Genomic DNA, 18,806 nt, shown 5'->3' with positions numbered 1-18,806 from the left:
GGTGTCTGGATGGGTAGACTTGGTAAGGTTACATAAGTAAATGGTGCTGACCTAACTGTGACCCAGCTGCCTGTCCTATCTGATGTTGCTGGTTCTGGAGGGCACTGGTATCCTCTTGATCCTTACTGAGCACTTGCAAATCACCCAAGTGGTACTTCAGCAGGACCCAGTCTTCCAGTAAGTTCTCCTTCTCCTGCCTCAGCATGTCTAACTTCTTTTTCAACTGAGCCTGCTCCATCAGGAGCCGGCTCTGCAGATCATTGGAAACACACTCAAAATAGTAAGACTTTGCCAGCCTCCACTGGTCACCCCCGACTCCATGTCTCAGCAACCCATCCTTACCCGAGGTTCACATGATGATGTAAACAAGCACCTTCAACAGTAATGAGAGTGGCTCTCAAGACAAAAAGCAGAGAAGAGCTATTTCCTGCAAGAATCAAACTATTTATGAAACCCCCCTAAAATAACAGAAAGCCATGCACTTCCAAAAACAAGAAGAGTACCCCACTTGTCCTAGTCACCTGTCATGAAGAAACACCAGCAGGTAATGTACAAGTACACTTGAGGAAGTGGGAGACCCGAAGGGTGCATAGATCCCATAACAGTCATTCCCTGCCTGACAACCCTCTCGTGAGGCCAATTGCTCTTCTACCTAACCAGAGGTTCTCATATGTGTGTGTGAACCCTTTGGGATCTAAGGAACCTTTCACAAGGGACACATATTAGATGTCCTATGAAGACATTTAGATTAAAATTCATAACAGTAGCAAAATTACACTTACAAAGTTGCTACAAAATAATTTTATGGTTTGAGGCCATCAGAACAATGAAGCAATGTATTAAAGTGGCACAGCATTAGGAATGTTGATAATCACTGATCCAGAGGCTACTGAGTATGACAATATGGTGCTGTAGGAGCTAACAGTTTCTCTAACCCTTAGCAAAACTGAGTAAAGAGGCATAAGTCCAAATCTACTTTAATGCTGCTGGCTAAGAAGCAGAAAAACTAGAAGCAGATCTGCAGACCCTGCAGTCCAGAGACAAAGAAAATGAGAATTGGACATCGTACAACAGTTGGGGGCCCTGCCAAGATGAGCACTTACTAAAGGAAGACTTTCTCCTTGATCAAATCACTGAGATTCTGTGAGGCCTCCATATTCTCATTCTTGAAATTCTGCAGGTCTGCCATGACCTACTGATGTTCCATCTTGAGCTTTTCACAGAAAGGATTTGGCCTGTGGTAGAGTCTGGACCCAGAAGCAAAGAATTCAATGAATACAGGTCACATAGCACATGAGTGTAGGGTGTGTTCTGTACTATTTCAACCCATGAGATGCCCCTTCCTGGCTCCTATGTACTCGAGCTCCTATGGACCTCCAGCTGCTTCTTACACTTGCACTTCTGGCCACAAGCCAGCAAGGGCAGGGTGTTAAGAAGAATACAGCTGGGACTGAATGAGCTCCCTCAGGAGTCATGCCACTAGCTTGCTATGGAGTTCCCACAGTCTATCACGGGTCATGACCCACTAGAAATTGTGATGTTTCTTCTGTTTTCAAATAAGAGATTCTCATTCCAGAGTGCCTATATTGACATGGAGGCTAAAAATCACATCATGAGCATTTCTGAGGATGGGATGCAATATCATGATAGCTTCATAAATTCCCCCAGGGCATTCCTCATTGGCAGCAAGATAAACAGACTGGCAAAGTGCTATGCTGCCCAAAATGGGGCTTAGTCCACAATAGAGAGCACATCTAGATACTGAGATAAGCAACTCTTCATGGTCAACCACAGACCCCTGATTGTATGGTGAAGAGGGACACATATGCACAAACACACAAACACATAGACAAGATAGAAGGATGAGAGAGAGAGAGAGACAGAAAGACAGAGAATCAGAGAGATAGAGAGATAGAAGAGAAAGAAAAAGAGAGACTGAGAGAGGGAAGGGGATAGAATGTTGTCAGTGAGATGCCAAATTCATGCATACAGTTGTATCATCTCAGAGAGGACCAAGAGCAACAAACATCAGTACCAGGCCTTGCTGCCACATAATAAGATGTGGGACCATGCCTCTGCAGCTGCTACTAGGATCATCTAGCACACAATGTCTTGCCAGGCAAGTAATACAAATTATAGCATTCTCACACTAGCCACCACTTGACAGGATCTCTCCAATTTCATGCTGGGAACTCACACACTACTGCCTCAATTCCTGAGTTATGTGATTCAGGCCACAGGCTCTGGTTTTCATTTGGAGGAAGTAGAACAGTCTATGTCCCCATCTCACTCCTGCCCATGTGTCAGGTTTTGCTTCAGGGAAGCATTTAGAGAAATTGTGTTGGACAAGGGGACACCCTGAAGGAGCACCAAGCCTCCCAGAAGCCAATATTTTAGACATTTGAACTAAGGGTGAAATTGTGAAATCAAGACAGTAACCATGTATTATGAAACAGTAAATACCTGTTGTCCAAGGATCCTTCAGATACTCAGATGAGGCGATCTCTCAGATAATTCCGTTGGGCTGTCATCACCTGGGGCTGAATGGTCAGACTTTTCACCTTCTTCTTCACTTGCCTCTTTGTGAGGCTGGTTGGAGTGGGTGGTGGCTCCTTGGATGCCCCTTTGGTGGATGAACACAAGTGAACTTGCATTGTGATAAGACATAGAGAATGTACAGGTCACCCTGAGACTGAAGAAAGTGTTTGAGAAAGGATGTAAGCAAACAATTCAATGACACCCCAAAGAATTTTGCCCTGGATTGAGATGCCCCTGCCAGGGGTCTCAGGTCTCCCATCTCTTTGATGGGAGAGAGGTGTCTCAGCCACCTGATTTCCGCTGCTCCTTTAACACATGCTTCAGGTAACTAAGGCGTGAGCCTCCTCAGGTTTATTAATAGCACTGGACTCAGCATTCAACTTGGTTTCAAGATTTACTAGTCTGTTGCTATCAAAGCCAAGATAAAATTGACACAGTCCATAAGTACTCAGGTCATTAAAGATGCATAAATAACCTGACAGGTCACTCTAAGCATATGGCAAAAATGGAGAATCCACACAGGGGCAGAATATGGTTACCATCCTCAACAAGACTCCTCAGTGACAACGGAGGGTCCATAGAACTGGTGGGCAGTAAACAAATGAAGCCACAGAGGTTGAAGTACATTGATGACCTGTTTTTTGCTGGGCACACTTCACTTGAACCTCCTACCCCAATGCTGGCCTTTTTGTCCCCTCTCAACCCCTACCCTCCTGTAGGATTGAAAGGCAAGAGCTCCCAGCACAACAGCTTTGGCCTTACACGCTCCTGACTTCTGGAGCAGACAAATTACTTCTAGAATCCTTGAATTACAGGAGCCATGACAAGCAGGGACGTCCAGTTGGTTCCCAGAGACTCCTACCTCCTGTGTCCTGTTACTGGAAGATTCACCACACCCATGTCCTTCAGGAAGATGCCAATTTCCTGCCCACAACTTACTGTACTATCTTCTGGACCATTTCTTTCTTGTTGTTTTAAATAGAGGCTGAAGGCCAGCTTGTGTCTGCCTCTCTCTTGTCTATTTTCCCTCTCTATTCGCTCTACCCAACAGACTCCTGAGTCTTCCCAACATGTTCATGCCTGAACTTTAAGGGCACTGAAGCAAATCCCTAAAGGCAGTTGGTGGCGCTACAACACACATGACATCAGAAAACATTCTAAGTTTCCAGGATACAATAGAATGTCCAGGGAAGAGACCCCCTGATGTAATGGGGAACTGACATTGCGTTCTTGCTAACCAGCTCTCCTCATAACTCACCAGAAGTCAGGATTCCCATTCCAGGAATCTCTCCTGGGACTCAAGGGAATTGCTTCAGCACCCTTGAATTCTCTGAATGTTTGGAAATGCCTAAGTACTTCCATGTAGGAAAGTGAGTATTCATCTCCTACTAAAGTATATGTCCAGAAGGTAATAGTATGATAGAAATGTATGTGAGGTATGATTCTCCACAAGTACCTGCATCTCCTTATTACCAAGAAGTGATAGACTTAATGATAATGGGAAGGACACTTTTTATGAGCAAGGGACATCGAGGTCATGATGGGAAAAAGTACAGAGATAATCAACCAAGCTAGTGGAAATGCATGAACTGTGGACCAATAGCTGAGGACCCTCATGAGCTTTCACCCAGTGACTGATGGAAGCAATGAAAAGATCCACAGCTGAGGTCCAAGCCGAGCTCCAGGAGTCCAATCGATGAGAGAGAAGAGAGATTCTATGAGCAAGGGACATTGATATTATGGTGGGAAAAAGTATGGAGATTGACAGCCAAACTAGTGGAAACACAGGAACTGTGAACCAATACCTGTGGAACCCTCATGCTACTGGACTAGGCTCTCTGGTTATGAGAGACAGTATTTTAGCTTGAACTGTCTGGTGGGCCCCCAGGCAGTGTGATCAGGATCCATCCCTGGTGAACGAATGGTCTTTTTGGAGCCTAGTGCCTATGGTGGGAACATTTATGCAGCCTTGGTGCAGGGAGGAGGGGCTTAAACCTGACTCAACTGAATGTACCTGGCTCTACTGACTCTCCATGGGAGACTTTGCCTTGGAGGAGGTGGGAATGGGAGGTGAGTTGTTGGGGGTAAGGCTGTGGGGCAGGAGGATGGAGGATAGGAGTAATCTGTGGTTGGTATATAAAATGAATACAAAATTTAATAAAGTAAAAAAATAAACAAGTTCCTAGTATGGAGCCTACAGAAATTACTGCTGGAAGATAATATGCAGCTCATTAAATTCAATCTCCACCTCCCACATTGGAGCTCAATACTGCCTTTAATTACAATTCCTGGATGTCTGACACCTCCACACAGATATATGTACAGGCAGAATGCCAAAACACATAAAAATAAATAAATTTTTAAACAAAAAATTAAATTTTGTTTATTTTTTTTCTGTGTAGTGGTTCTGCACACTTTTGATCCCAGTACTCAGGAGGCAGAGGCAGTAAGATCTCTGTGAATTAGAGGCTAGCCTGATCTATAGAGCAATTTTCAGCACCACCAGGGCAATACAGAAAAACTGTGTCTTGAAAAACTGTACAAGATTAGGAGGAGGAGGGCGAGGAGGAGGATGAAGGAGATGTGGAGAATGAGAATGAGGAGGAGGTAGAGTGGAAGGATCAGGACAGGTGATGGAAGAGGAGGTGAAGGAGGAGGAGGTGAAGGAGGAGGAGAAGGAAAAGGAGGAGGATCGGAAGGAGAAAGAGCAGAGGAGAACAAACCAGGCTGGGTAAATGGCTCACTGGGTAAAGTGCTTTCCACACAAACATGAATCCTACATTTGAAAGCCAGAACCCATGTAAAGCTGAGTGTGGAAGCTATTGTATCTCTAATCCTAGTGTTCCTATGGTGAGCTGGGAAACAGAGACAAGAGAATCAATAGAAACACAGCCCAGGTTTCCAGGCAAACTCAGTACCAAACACAATAAAGAGAGGCAACTTGGATGGCTCAGCTGGTGAAAGAACTTGCCATGAAGCCTGATGACCTACTTTGTTCCTTGGAACTCATGTAAAGTTGGAAGGAGAGGATAGATTCCCAAGGTTCTCCTTTGATCTCCACATGCAGCAATGGCATGCTCACACCTCTCCCTATACAAACTAAAAATACAATCCAAAGAGGCCCAGTCTCTTGGTAGAAGGTAAGAAGCAATACCTGAGGCCATCCCTGACCACAACACCCATGCTCACACTCACATAAAAACAAAAGCATACATATCACACACAAACACATATCACAAAAATCACACACACACACACACACACACACACACACACACACACACACACACACACACACACACACACCACAGTTTAAACAACAACGAAATTACCCAGAACTCCTGCACTGTCTTACAAATCATTCAGACATCTTTAAAATACTACCTGGTACACAAATGAATTTTCAAATTTGACACTCAATCCAGTGGCCCAGCAGAAATGAATTTAGACCAGAATATCCAAGTCTCAAGTTCTAGTCACCACTCTGCACACCCTGGGAGTCATCCAGAGCTGGATGTCTGTATTCATGCTTTAGGAAAACACATTCTGGTCATCACTGCTCTGTATAAAATCTTGGTCAATTCTTACCTCATCCCAAGATCTTCTCTTATTCTAGAATTGTCTTGAGCCCCATGACCATGGCTATGACAATGCTGAAGTATCACAGCACTGGTGTCATTGTGGGCCAGAGCTGATCTGAGCATCTTTAGCCCTTGTGACACTGGAGCCTCTATATAAGCTGGGTGTGTTTAATTTTGCTTGCTGTCTGTCTCCCCAGGAAGATAGAAGCAGGGTGAAGTTTGATTTGTTGTCTAGTGCTCATCCTCAATGCTAGCACAGGGCCACTGTACAGTAAGCACTTTAAACAGGCGAGTCAGAAGTAGGACATGGTGGCACATGACTTGATGTCAGCACTCAGAAGGGAGAGGTAGGTAAATGTTTGTGAGTTTGAGGCTTGCTTGGTCTATAGAGTGAGTTCCAGGACAGCCACAGCTACATAGTAAGACACTATGTCCAAAAACAAAGAAAGAAAAAGTGAGTTGGAGAGTTGGATCAACAGTTAGGAGCACTGTCTTCTACTGTAGAGAATGAGGCTTTAAGTCCCAGCCATCATACTGAGGTTCAAACACACTCTTCCTGCCTCCTCAGGCACCAGGAACACATTCATGGATCAAACATACCTTCAGGAAAAACACACAAATACATAAAAATGAAATAAATATTAAAAAAGGAAAAAACAAAAATTAAAATAATATTCAAATGAAATCCAGGGGCTTATGAAATGGCTCAGCAGGTAAAGACTTGTTGCACAAATCTGGACACATAAGTACAATACCCAGAATTTTTTTAAACATGGAGTGAAAAAAATGAGACTGAACAAAGTTGTCTTCTGACCTCCACATGTGCTGATATACAGAATAAAATTTTGTAACAATAAGAAAGAGAAAAGAAATTTTCAAAAAGGAACAGAAAAGAACTGTCAAATCAGATTGGAGGTATGGCTCTGTGATAGAGAACGTAGAAGGGCCTGTTTCCATTCTCGGTACCAAAAATAAGGCATACTAAAATGTGGAAGGAAGTGAATTCACGCTCCAATTCCCCTCAATTTAGCATCAAGGTGAGGGTCCTGGATCTCAGAAGACCTGACTGGAATCCCTGCCTAATTGTCCGAGGTCTCTGTATTGTCCCTCATCTGACCTGGAGCCAGGATCAGGTGGCCACTTTGCTGCAGAATCCCCCTAATCAAGGACTACACAAACCTGAAGCCTCTTATCCTTGAACTTTTCATAAAGGCCCCTTCTCAATAATGCCAGAGAGGGTGCTTCATAGAGCTAGATCCAGAACAATAGGTAGTGACACTTCCTCCCTTCTTCCCCACATTTCTGCCGCAAACCTGGCCCCCAACTCAAGAATCAGAGCCAAATGCTTCTAGCATAGACCACTTTGATCAGCCTCTCCATTTCCTTCTTCACCTGTTTCTTGGTGAGGAGGGTTGGGTGGGATGATGGCTCCATTGCAGTCTCTGAGGGGAGATGAACACAAGTGAACTTGCATAGTGACAAGGCATGGAGGATGGACAGACCAGCATGAGGACCAAACAGAAAGATCATGTCTGGAACCAAGTGACAACCCAAACATTTTGGGCCAGGCTGAGATCACCACTCTGTGGATCTTAGCTCTCCAGTCACTCTGTACAGATGTGGCTGTGTAAACAGTCAGGGTTTTTTCTGTGTCCCTACACATGCTTCAGGAGAACAAAGACCACCTCTTCAGGGATATTCACAGAGGCACAGGATGCAATATGGTCCAGAGCCCCTAGCCTGCCTGTGGGTTCAGCAGCCAGGATAAAAATGGCCCACCTTCATCAGGAAGCTCCCCATCTCCTGTGCACCACTCACTGTGCTTTCTCCAGAACCATTTTTTGTTCTTGTTTTACTCTGAGACTGAAGGCCAGCTTCCTTCTCCCCCTCTCTGGTCTCCAGTCATTCTCCATTCTGTCTCCCAAGTAGACTCCTCAGTCTTGACTGCATGTCTAACGATGTACCCTATAGGCACTGAAGGAATGCTCTAAGCCAGCTGTAGCATTACAACACTGTGAGATCACAGGGGATTCCAAGAGCTCTCCAGGATACAACAGAATTTCCAGAGAAGGGTCTGCTGATGTCATCAGGAAGAGCTTTTTCCACCGTGCTAATTCGTTCTCCATTAACTGACAAGAAGCCCAGGTTCACTTTCCAGGAACCTCTCTTGAAACAGCAGAATCTATTCAGTAACTCCTCCTTCCAAAGACAGAGTTCTCTTAGCTTCATTGGAAGGGCCATAGTACATCCTAAGTTGGGAACTTAGCTGTACTATCCAAACAATGTCCAAGAATGTCTCATTCCTTCCTCAGTATCCCTCTATTCATCAACACGAGCAATTAAATACTATTGAACCACAGATGATACCCCAACTCCTTTCATTTAGAGTTCAAATTAGAACGGAGTTCAGACACTTATACTCCTGATGAGTACCTTGCTATACTTCCCAATTCCCAGATTTGTTATAGGACTAGGAGTAGACATGCTCTAAGTAAATGGTCCTGCCCAAGACCTCTGACCATAAAAGACTTTACAGGAACCACTACTGTTCTTCCTCAAGGGTGCTAAAGATGGTGTACAGTCTTCAACTGGGAGTCACAGGCTACAGGGCCCTTTAGAAGGGACTCAGTTTACTAGGAAACTACACGTTTCTATTTCCTTTGCTTTTAAGGCAGTTAAAGGCAAATAGACAGTGCCTAGGCAGGGACTAGCCATCCCTCCCTGGACCTCACATCCTAGGTACTTTTCCAGGAATGCTTTGAAGCTGGTTTTCTTGGTTCTACAGCTTCTGGTTTCAAAGTAAAATAACAACTAACACTGTATGTCTCTCAGACAGAAGAAATAAATAACAGTAATATGTTTACATGAGTTCATCAGTGGCAAATCCAGCCTAAGTGAGGAGTAGGAAACCAGGACTGTGCCCTGGCCTCTCTTGGCCTAGACAGAGGGAGGAGCAGGCTCATGTTAGCCTCCTCTGCAGATACAGAGTGAGGTGGAATGGACACTGACCAGGCTGAACAACCGTCCTGAGCTCCTGCAGGTATGGTTACAAGCAGACTCCTAGTTAACATTCCAAGGAGCTCCTACGGATGCCATGGCCTTTGTCTGACCCTGTGCACAAGCATGCATCCATCCAAACGATATGAAGTTCTTCCATTCAGCAGTTGACAGGACAAGGAGCCAAGGACAGGAATGGTGACCTTCTGCCATAAAATATGTGACAAAAATAATGTAGAATTCACCTGAATTAATATCAGGGGCCTTCTGTGAGGTTTGGGGTCTATGTTAACGTTATGCAATAGCTTGAAGAGCCCAGTTCCTATATTCATTGGATATATGATGATGATGTACTTGGAAATGCCTGCAACCATCCTGAACAGAAGTCAGAGAGCTGGATTCACAGAGTAGAGGGAACATGACTGAACCAGGATTGAAGACTTGGAATCTGAGGTCCAGCCCTACCACGTACCTCCTGGCTGAACATGGCTCATCATTTTCCTTCCCATGTATATACCCTAGGGGGATGGCCAAGGAGCACTGTCTCTGGATTGACAGTGCCTGCCTCAGACCAGCAGGTCACCAGTAGTCAAGCCACTTCTCTGCAACAGGAGTAAAGTTCAGGAGATAGACAGGCTTTGAGAGTGTGCTTAGGCAGCAGGATGTCTGCACATGATCAGGAGATGGTGCCTTTGCCACCTGCCTCCTTAGCTTAGTGCCCAGAAGAAAAGATGCCAATGGGGCTGGGAGTTCAGGACCAGGGGCAGCCGTGTCCTTACCAGAACACTGGAAGGCAGGCTGCCACTGACTTCCAGAAGCTGGGGATGTCTTCCACTCCTGGCTGAAGTCATCTTTCTTTTTCTTTCTTTCTTTCTTTCCTTCCTTCCTCTCCTTCCTTCCTTCCTTCCTTCCTTCCTTCCTTCCTTCCTTCCTTCCTTCCTTCCTTCCTTCCTTCTTTTCTTCCTTCCTTTCTTCTTTCATTTTTCTTTCTCTCTCTTCACTTTCATTTTATTTCTTCCTGTCTCTCTGTCTTTCTTTCTACTTTCCTTCTTCATTTCTTTTTTGTTATTTTTGGTTTAGAGAGACAGAAGTTCTCTATGTAGTCCTGGCTGCCCGGAACTACCTCTGAATACCAGGCTTGCCTGGAACTTCGAGATCTTTTTGGCTATGCCCCAAGAGTTCTGGAATTAAAGGTGTGGGCAACCACCACCCAGGTGCAGTTCAAGAGTCTAAGGCTCTGTGCTAGGACTCTGATTCTACAGGAAGGAAGCAGGATGTACATGCATTCTAGTTTGATGCCAAGGACAACTCCAGAACAGAGATGCAAAGTGACAAACTAACACCCCACACAGAGAGATGTAACATTGGGCTAGAATGCTCCACACAGAGAGACAGGGGACATTTCCAAGTAGAGTGGCAGACAGAGGCTGTACCCAGGCTGCAAAGGTGTTGTTGGTGGATGCTAGGATTCTGTCCTGGTGTCTGACATGTATACTCTGGCTTGTGCATGGGCTTCTCCCATTCTAACCCTCCTCAATTTTCTTTCACTTCATTTTGTTGTAGTTTTGAAGACAGGGTCTCACTGTGTAGACTTGGCTGACCTGGAATTTGCTATGTAGAAGAGGCTGCACTGAGCTTACAGAAATCTGCATGCCTCTGCCTCCTGAGTCCTGGGGAAAAAGGTGTTCATCACAAGGCCTGGGTTTCTCATTACTCTCTCTCTCTCTCTCTCTCTCTCTCTCTCTCTCTCTCTCTCTCTCTCTCTCTCTCTCTCTCTCTCTCCATCTTCCACCTGTGTCTCCCCATTTTCTGGGCTATGTGGCTTTTAAAATGATGTTCAGTGCCTCATGAGGAGGCAGGACCACAGATTACACTACTGCTACACCGGGAGGATTTTTCACTGTCTGCATTCTATCAATCCTGGACAACATGTAGGCTGTTTGTCAATGTCGCTGAGTACTGCTTCAAGGACTAAAAGGTCTTCACTGGCTCAGGGTCTATATTTTCTTTTTGCAACTCAAAAACTGTCTGCACTGAAAGGAGCTGACAGAATGTAGAAAGCAAGGGCCGGATGCCTTAGTTGGTCTCTAGAGACAAATAATCCATTCATTCTTTAAGCTATAGGTCGTCTACACTGCAAAACTACCACATACTTGGTCTTTCTTGCCCAAAGAAAGCAGCATCAAAGAAATGGTCAGTTATCTTCTCAAAGGAGGCCAGTTCCAACACACTCTCCTTCATGTTGGCCAGGCTAAACCTGGTAATACCCAGGTGTTCACCCTGTGCAAGGGAAGATGGTCATTTGTGTCTCAAGCCACTCTAGGAAGTTTAAAATGAAAGCAGGAGACATTATCCCAACACTAGAACCAATAGGAACAGCCAAGCAGCTATTTGTGGCACCACTAAAAGCAGGTGGTTTTTAGTGCAGCTTCATAGCCATTGGGACTTGATGATCCCAAGGACAAGGAGCCTGTCTCTTGTCAATTGTATCCAGATGCTGTGCCACACAGAATTAAAAACCTGAGTTTTAACAGGGGATTGCTTCTCCTTTCCTATGATCATTAAGCTGATATTAGAAACAATTTAGCTAATTCAAGTCAAGGAAATGAGCCAAACATACAACAGATCCACACAGGACCGCCACTGTCAATATTTTATCTTATGGGGGAGTGCTTCGTGAAGCCTCACCTGAGGATTTATAGCCAGGTAGTGGTTGTTGGGGGTGAGGACAGACATATTCTTCAATGGTGTAAACACTGGTGAGGTGCCCATGGTTCAGTAAAGAACCTGTCCCTCAACCCTACTATTGTAAGCAGCCCTAGTGACATTCATTGTGTCATTTAAAAAATTAATTAATTCATTCATTCATTCATTCACTCACTCATTCATTCATTTATTCATTCCTTTGTTTATTGGCCTTAAGATGAGAAAGTGCAGCATTTCACTGTCATTTTGAGAAACCCACCAGAAAGGTGATTTTTTTTTCTTTTTTGATTAGAGCGCCCTGGTGCATTTTAAGAACGCTCCAGTAGGTGGCGGTGTAGCGGGAGGTCGCAAAGCAGCAGGTGAGAAGCCTCTCTGGACAGACCCCGTGGTAGAAGAAGAAGCGGCACGTGTGGTGCTCTATGGTGGCCGAGGGACAGCGGCTGCTCCCTGAGCCCTAAATCCAGAAGCGCCCGGGAAGCTGCAGCAGCAGTGGTTTCTGTAGTCGGAGCCCGAGAAGGGCGCCCAGCAGCCGGCACCTTGGTGAAGGAGCGGTTCCGGGAGACGGATGTAGCTAAGAAAACGGAAGACGCGGCCTGTGGTGGAGGCTGAGGTCCCGGGTCCCAGAGGGTTCCAGGTGAGGGACAGTTGTGAAGGGAGCGGAGAGAGAAGTTCCAGGATGGGATTTCAGATCTTACCGGGTCCCCGAACTGCGGCAGAGAAAGTGGGATGGACCGAGCAGTGTCAGAATGGGCGTCCTGAGCCAAGATGCCACCTCCCGAAGCCCCGCGCTGACTCCTCTCAGGAACTTTTCCCTGGCACGAGGAGACAGTGTGTGCTGACCCGAGGTTGTCAGCCAGAAAGTGGGTTCACAGCGGCTAGGTGGCAGGCTGAGATCCAAGCTGCTGTTCCGGGCCCTCAGCTTCACAGTTCATTATTAAACCATAGACCTTCCTTATGAGTTTTCATTTTGTTTGTTTGTTTGTTTGTTTTTAAGGCAGATCTGTTCTTTTCATGCCTGGACTGAGTCTATCAGGTCGATCTCAGCCCTCGGGGGAGACCTTGATCTGGAGGAGGTGGGAATGGGGGGTGTGCTGGGGGAAGGGGAGGGGGGCAGGAAGGGAGCGAACAAGGGAATCTGTGGCTGTTATGTAGAACTGAATAGTATTGTAAAATAAAATAAAAAAAAGAAACAAACAAACAAAAAAGAGACTTGTATGGTTAGTTAAGACAATTAGACCGGGCTCTAAAATATGAAAATTGATACTAGTAGTCTGATTTTCTTGCAATTATAAAAACTACTGCTTATGTAAATGGCTGAAAAGCTCCTCATCTATGAGAAGTCTAAAAGATAAATGTTTAACTGTCTGTGGATTCTTGGGGATAATTTGTTTTTCACCTTTAATACATAAAATGTTTAATCTTGTTTGTTTTTAAGGCAGGTCTGTTCATTTTTAAGGAGCACGAGAGAGTTTTGAGGCCAGTGTTGAGCACTGAAGATTCCTCAAGAATGCAGCATTTGCTGCTTGGTCTAGTGGAGAGTAGTCACATCCGCCATGGTTGTGGCAAATGCAAGGACACACAGGGGATAATGGGAGCACACGTAATGTGGTGCTCAAACATACCTGCAGGAAATATACCTGTATACATAAAAAATGAAATATTAAAAAGGGGGAAACAACAATTAAAATGAGATACAAATGCAAGTCAGGGGCTTACGAAATGGCTCAGCAGTAAGAGTAGTAAAGCAGGAGCTCTTACAAATTCTTTCTGAAGTCAGAGATACCCTGGTGTTGAGAGATGAAGGCAGGTAAGTAGGTAGAAGGATGGATGGATGGATAGATAGATAGTAAATAGAGAGTAGATAGATGGATAGATAGATAGAATTATAGGCCTATTATCCTGATGAACCTATAAATACAAATTTTCAATAAAATATTTCCACTCACAAAAGGCTTAAAAATATATGACAAGACATTTTATATAAGCACACTTTAAAAGCATGCTATTAAATATAATATATCACCCCTTTCTATGGAACTTAATAATGTGTCCATAGATGTTCTATTATTGGGCAAAGGATAATTTTTAAAGTGGAACAGGCAGGAACATCCAGAGATAATTTTAAAAGGGTAAAAGTAGGGAAGCATGATATATTAGAGAGAAACTTGATATATGAGATAGAAAAAAAATACCCTAACAGAGAAATGTAAGCAGTGGGTGTGATTGGTAGATTTGATATTGCAATAGATTTCAGTGTCCAGAAACTTTGTAATTGGTGAAAAAAGAGGCTGCAGGCTGGAAGGAGGATGGGCTATGAGAGCATGCCCTGAGAATATGTCAAGTGTTCTAATTAGCTTTTTATTGTGATAAAAGCCCAAAAAGCCAATCTGGGAAAGTGAACGATTTATTGACCTCACAGGTTGCAGTCCATCATCAAATGAAGCCAAGGCAAGATCCCAAAGTAGGTGCTAGAAACCACACAAAATACTGTTTACTGCTCTGCTCAGCTAGCTTTCCTCTGAGGACCAGGATCACCTGCCTAGGGATGGCACTGCCCACAGAGGGCTAAGCCATCCTCCATCAGTTAGCAATAAGAAAACGCCAAGGAGTCATGCCTACAAGTCTGTTTGATGCAGTCAAGACTTCAACTGTGTGTCAAGTAGACAGCCAAGATTAGCTAGCCATCAGTGCAAGCCAGAAGGGGAAATCATAAACTTCAGCTTACTGCAAAGAAAATTGACTCTGCATGAATAGGATTCTATGTCCAAAGTGAAATTTCCATTGTAGGAAGAATGATTCAATATGGTTTATGTCAGAAGTGAAATAATCAGTAAAATGATGAGTGATTATAAGCCCAAGCTGTAGGGCAGAGGGGCTGGCTAGAGAAACCCATCCTGACCCTGGAGCCCAGAATTAGGGAAGGATGGCTCAGATAAGGCCAGTGAGAGAAACACAGTTTAGCTCAGATCAGAGCCATCTCTGCCCTTGTCCAACTGACTTGTGAAATCAACCAATCACAGAGCAGGACAGCAGAATCCTGGCCCTAGGGAGTTTCCCTGGGTCCCTAGGATTTCCTCTTCCTCAGGCTTCTTGGGACTCATCATGGACTCTATTAACCTTAAGCCATTCAAGTATACAAGTTCACTGTTCTTTATCTACTGTCAGGGACTACAGAGGAGGCACCATCCCAAATCTGCAATTTCACTAAGCAGGAGCAGCAGATGAAAAAGATAGAGAAATTCATAAGCTGGCTACAAAATATGACATGCGAGAGAAATGAGCTGCATTACATCAACAAGGATTCGAACAACAGGTAGTCATTATGCCCAGTTCTCTGCTGACCATCTTGACACCACAGTATCAAGCACAGGTCTCCCGAGGAACAGGAGACTGTAAATCCAGGGTGTCCTGATGCCTAAACTAAACTTCCCGAGTACATTTAAGATGCAGAACTTGGAACCTGGGTAGGAGTGAAATGGGGACACAAACTGTTCTGCTTTCTCCAAATGAAAAGCAGAGCCTGTGGCCTGAAACAGAGTCTGAGGATAGGGACAGTAGTGTTTGAGCTTTCAACATGCATTTCAAGAGGCCTTGACAAATGTTGGCTTGTGGGAGATGCTAGGTCCTGTGAGTTTGTGGTGAGTCTTTGTACTTGACCAGCAGATGATTGTGTTTGAAAGCACCTAGGATACTTTCATCCCATTCATCCATCTCAGTTTGTGGCTGGAAAGTCTGGAGGTCATAATTGCTCCTCTATGGTCTTACTTATACTCTGAGACAATGCCAACTCCCTGTACTTATTGGGGATCTTGACTGCATATGATGTGTGTGTGTGTGTGTGTGTGTGTCTGTGTCTGTGTCTGTGTCTGTGTATATGTATGTATTTATGTATGTATGTATTGTGTGTGTGTGTGTCTGTGTGTCTGTGTGTCTGTGTGTCTGTGTGGGTCTATGTGCTCCTGAGTGTCCAGCCTCTGTGGCATGGTCTGAGGATTTTACAAAGTTTCCAGCAGATGACACTGCTGAGGCCAGGGAAGCCCACTTTGAACAGCATGCCTCTTGGGCACTGTGCTTGGTGGAAGATTGGAATTCCCTGTGGAATTTATAAAGCCATCCTGAAATATGGAATCCTCCCTGCAAATTCTCATTGTGTGCTCTGGTCCTCTGTGCAGCAATAGACACCAAGATATGTGAATCCCTGTTGTGAAGACAGGAGAAATGTCATCATAGGTTTCTGGTGGGCCCAGATATGAGGCACAGACTCCTGCGAAGTTCTTAGAGAGGTAATCTATAGCTCTAGGCCACTGAGAGAGCTCATGTATCCCTGGCACACTTCTTTGGACCAACTGCATCTTCTGGCTTGGGGACAGGATGGAAAATTTAATAAACACCAGGAGGTCCCAATGAGTGCCAGGCTATGGCATCCAATGGGCTGGGGTAGTCCATGACCTAGCCTCATTCGTGTAATCCTTGTGGCCTGTGTTCATGAGGTTCTTTTTCCTTGGGCCATGTCCAATTACAGGCTGAATTTTGAGCTTGAGATGCTCAAAATGGAGCATAAGCAGGTGATGTCTGCCCTGCAGAAATTGCCCATAGAGATCCTTGATGCCTTGGAGAAGTGCTCGGGTCTGATTGAGGAGACTGAATCCTTCAGGTAAGTGCCTGATTTATCATGAGAGGAACTGTCTCTGCCGTTCTTTTTCCTTGACCCAAAGTGAGGGCTCTGGTTCCAGCCTGTCTGCCTCTTAGCAAGCAGCCTGCCTTGTGGCCCTTGGACTTGGGCCTCTTGGACTCAGTGTGGAAAAACACTGAGGCCCTCCCATCATTGTCCTGCCAGCCTTGGGAGCACTGAGACAGAAAACTGGTTTGCAGCAAGAAGGGGATGTCTGGCAGCCCCAGGTCCTCTGGGCACTGGCAGGGGCTTCACAGACCTGGTTTCCATGGGACCAGTAGACCGAATTTATTCCTGTTGGGACTTCTGTCCTCCTTCCAAGAGTGTTTGCTCTCTACCTGCTGATGATTTCCCAAAATAATGAACAGTTAAGAACAGGTGTGGACTGTACTCTGTTCTCAGAGGCACAGGTTCCCTTTTGGCATCAGGGTTCTCAGAAGTAGTTTGATTCTCTCTGGAATTTGGTTATTCTCTGGATTTGGCCTGCCTCTTAGTGATGCTGCCTTGGCTACTGAGAGCTCCATTCCTGGGCAGTCTTTGAGTCTGGGACTTTTCAAGGTTGGTGGTACTTGGAGGTAGGGATCGCAAATGAAGGCTCTCTGGGGCTCACCATATTTTGGTGGTTGTTCAGTTATATCAATGTCCAGGTCCTATGAGAGTGTACTCAGCTACAGAAGAATGTACATATGTTGAGACTGAAGAACAGACTACCATGGAAGGAGCAGACTGAACTGCAAGAGTCCTGTGAGGAGCTGAAGAGGCTCTTGTAGGAGGCTCATGAGATGATCTGTGACTCTTCTGCTGAGCAACAGCAGGTAGGCTGAGACAGTGGGGGCTGGTGCCCACCTGTCCAACCATAAACATAGAGACACCCATATAACCATCCACCCATCCATCTAGACTCCCACCTACATACCATCCAAGTGTTGATTCTATGATCATTCCCAAGTTTTTCTGGAGAGTTAGCCTCTTTCAAGAATTTGGATAATTGTCAAGCAAACCCTCCTGCTCTGCTAGAAGCTGCAGTACATTCAGAGAGCTGGGTCAGTCACATATCATCCACCTACATGTCATTATGATCAGAGGTTTGCTATGCAGAGATCTACTTAGGGAACAGCACATAGCTTTCATTGATGATGTCAGTGGCCAGTGGCTCATTTGCTTTGCAAGGGTCATGTGAGATCACAGGAAGCAGCCTGCAAGGACTAGAGTCCAGCCCCAGTGCCAAGTGAGTGGTTTTCATTGTCAGCATTTTGTGTGGCATGGGGTCTTCTTTCTTCCTGCATCCCAATGAGTTCTCTTCCTTTTGGCAAGCGCTTGCGTCATAGTGACAGATGCCTGAGTACCACCTTCTCAGTCCTTTTTCTGGGCATGGGGCTGGACAGTCCTCTGGGAGCATCATGGACTTTCCAGTCTGGAGCTGCCTGGATGACCATACATGTGGGAGGACTTTGACAGGGTGAGGGTTGGGGTGACAAATTTGAAGCTATAAGAAAACCTTTTCTCCAATCCCCTTAACATAGTCTGACATAGCTGTGTGCTTCCCTAGGAAGTTTTAGGCCCCAAGAGATGGATTGCCATATTGTGGGTCTCAGTTGAAACACCTGATGTGCATAGTCTAAATTCAACTGTTCATTCAGCATGATGTCCTCTTCATTGTTTCCTGCTCACTTCTGATTTCTGTGGTCTATGTGTTATCTGTGTAGGCATGTGTAAATGTGTACATTGGTGGGCGTGTTCAGAGGCTACATAATGAAATCACATGTTCTCATCCGTTGCCCACTCTCTTATTCCCTGGAGCTCATGCCTTTCTCTGAACCTGAAACTTTCTCTTTTGGCTCATCTGGCTGGCCAGCACTCTTTGGATCTCCTGTCCTCCAAGGTAGACCTTGTGTCTTGTTTATTTTCATCCAATTTCTACAAGTTTCAATTGTTCAGAAAGAGGAAGGCTGTAGTAGCTTTCTCTTTCTTCATTTACTTTTATTGTTTTGGTGTTAATGTATTTTCTAAAAAATAACAAAAATCAAACAATACAGATGTTTTTAAAAATAGTGGGCACAAAGCTAGAACCACAGGAAATATCTGGTTTGTCTCATTGGCTTCACAACACAGAATCACACAGTGCATCTTCTTGGTGACATTGTGTTGCTCTGACTACATCACGTGCATGGCTGTATCTTAGAACATTTCCCTCTCCTACCTGTGTAGAGTGCTGCATTCCTGAAAAGCAGTATAGGTCACTTCACTGGCCTCCTTCTGACTGACATTGGGGCTATTTTCATATCACATGCACTGCAACCTGTTATAAACTT

The 18,806-nt window shown here is 44.9% G+C and overlaps 1 protein-coding gene and 1 long non-coding RNA gene across 4 annotated transcripts in view; one reads left to right on the top strand and one right to left on the bottom strand.

Moving 5' to 3' along the window:
* Nucleotides 1-18,806, bottom strand: part of LOC143267245 (disks large homolog 5-like) — a 164,193-nt gene that overhangs the window by 52,274 nt on the left and 93,113 nt on the right. The gene's annotated exons all lie outside the window — the stretch shown is intronic.
* Nucleotides 1-18,806, top strand: part of LOC143267252 (uncharacterized) — a 67,339-nt gene that overhangs the window by 4,945 nt on the left and 43,588 nt on the right. For 2 of the 3 annotated variants that reach the window (XR_013042200.1, XR_013042201.1), the window contains exons 1-4: nt 12,199-12,456; nt 14,988-15,135; nt 16,345-16,476; nt 17,126-17,309. This is a non-coding gene — a long non-coding RNA (uncharacterized LOC143267252). Of the gene's footprint in view, nt 1-12,198; nt 12,457-14,987; nt 15,136-16,344; nt 16,477-17,125; nt 17,310-18,806 lie in introns of those variants that run through there. The other variant, XR_013042202.1, reaches the window with a different exon arrangement.

This window comes from Peromyscus maniculatus, chromosome 9 (genome assembly GCF_049852395.1).
Source record: "Peromyscus maniculatus bairdii isolate BWxNUB_F1_BW_parent chromosome 9, HU_Pman_BW_mat_3.1, whole genome shotgun sequence".
Lineage (NCBI taxonomy): Eukaryota > Metazoa > Chordata > Mammalia > Rodentia > Cricetidae > Peromyscus > Peromyscus maniculatus.
This window is presented reverse-complemented; position numbering and strand designations above follow the sequence as displayed.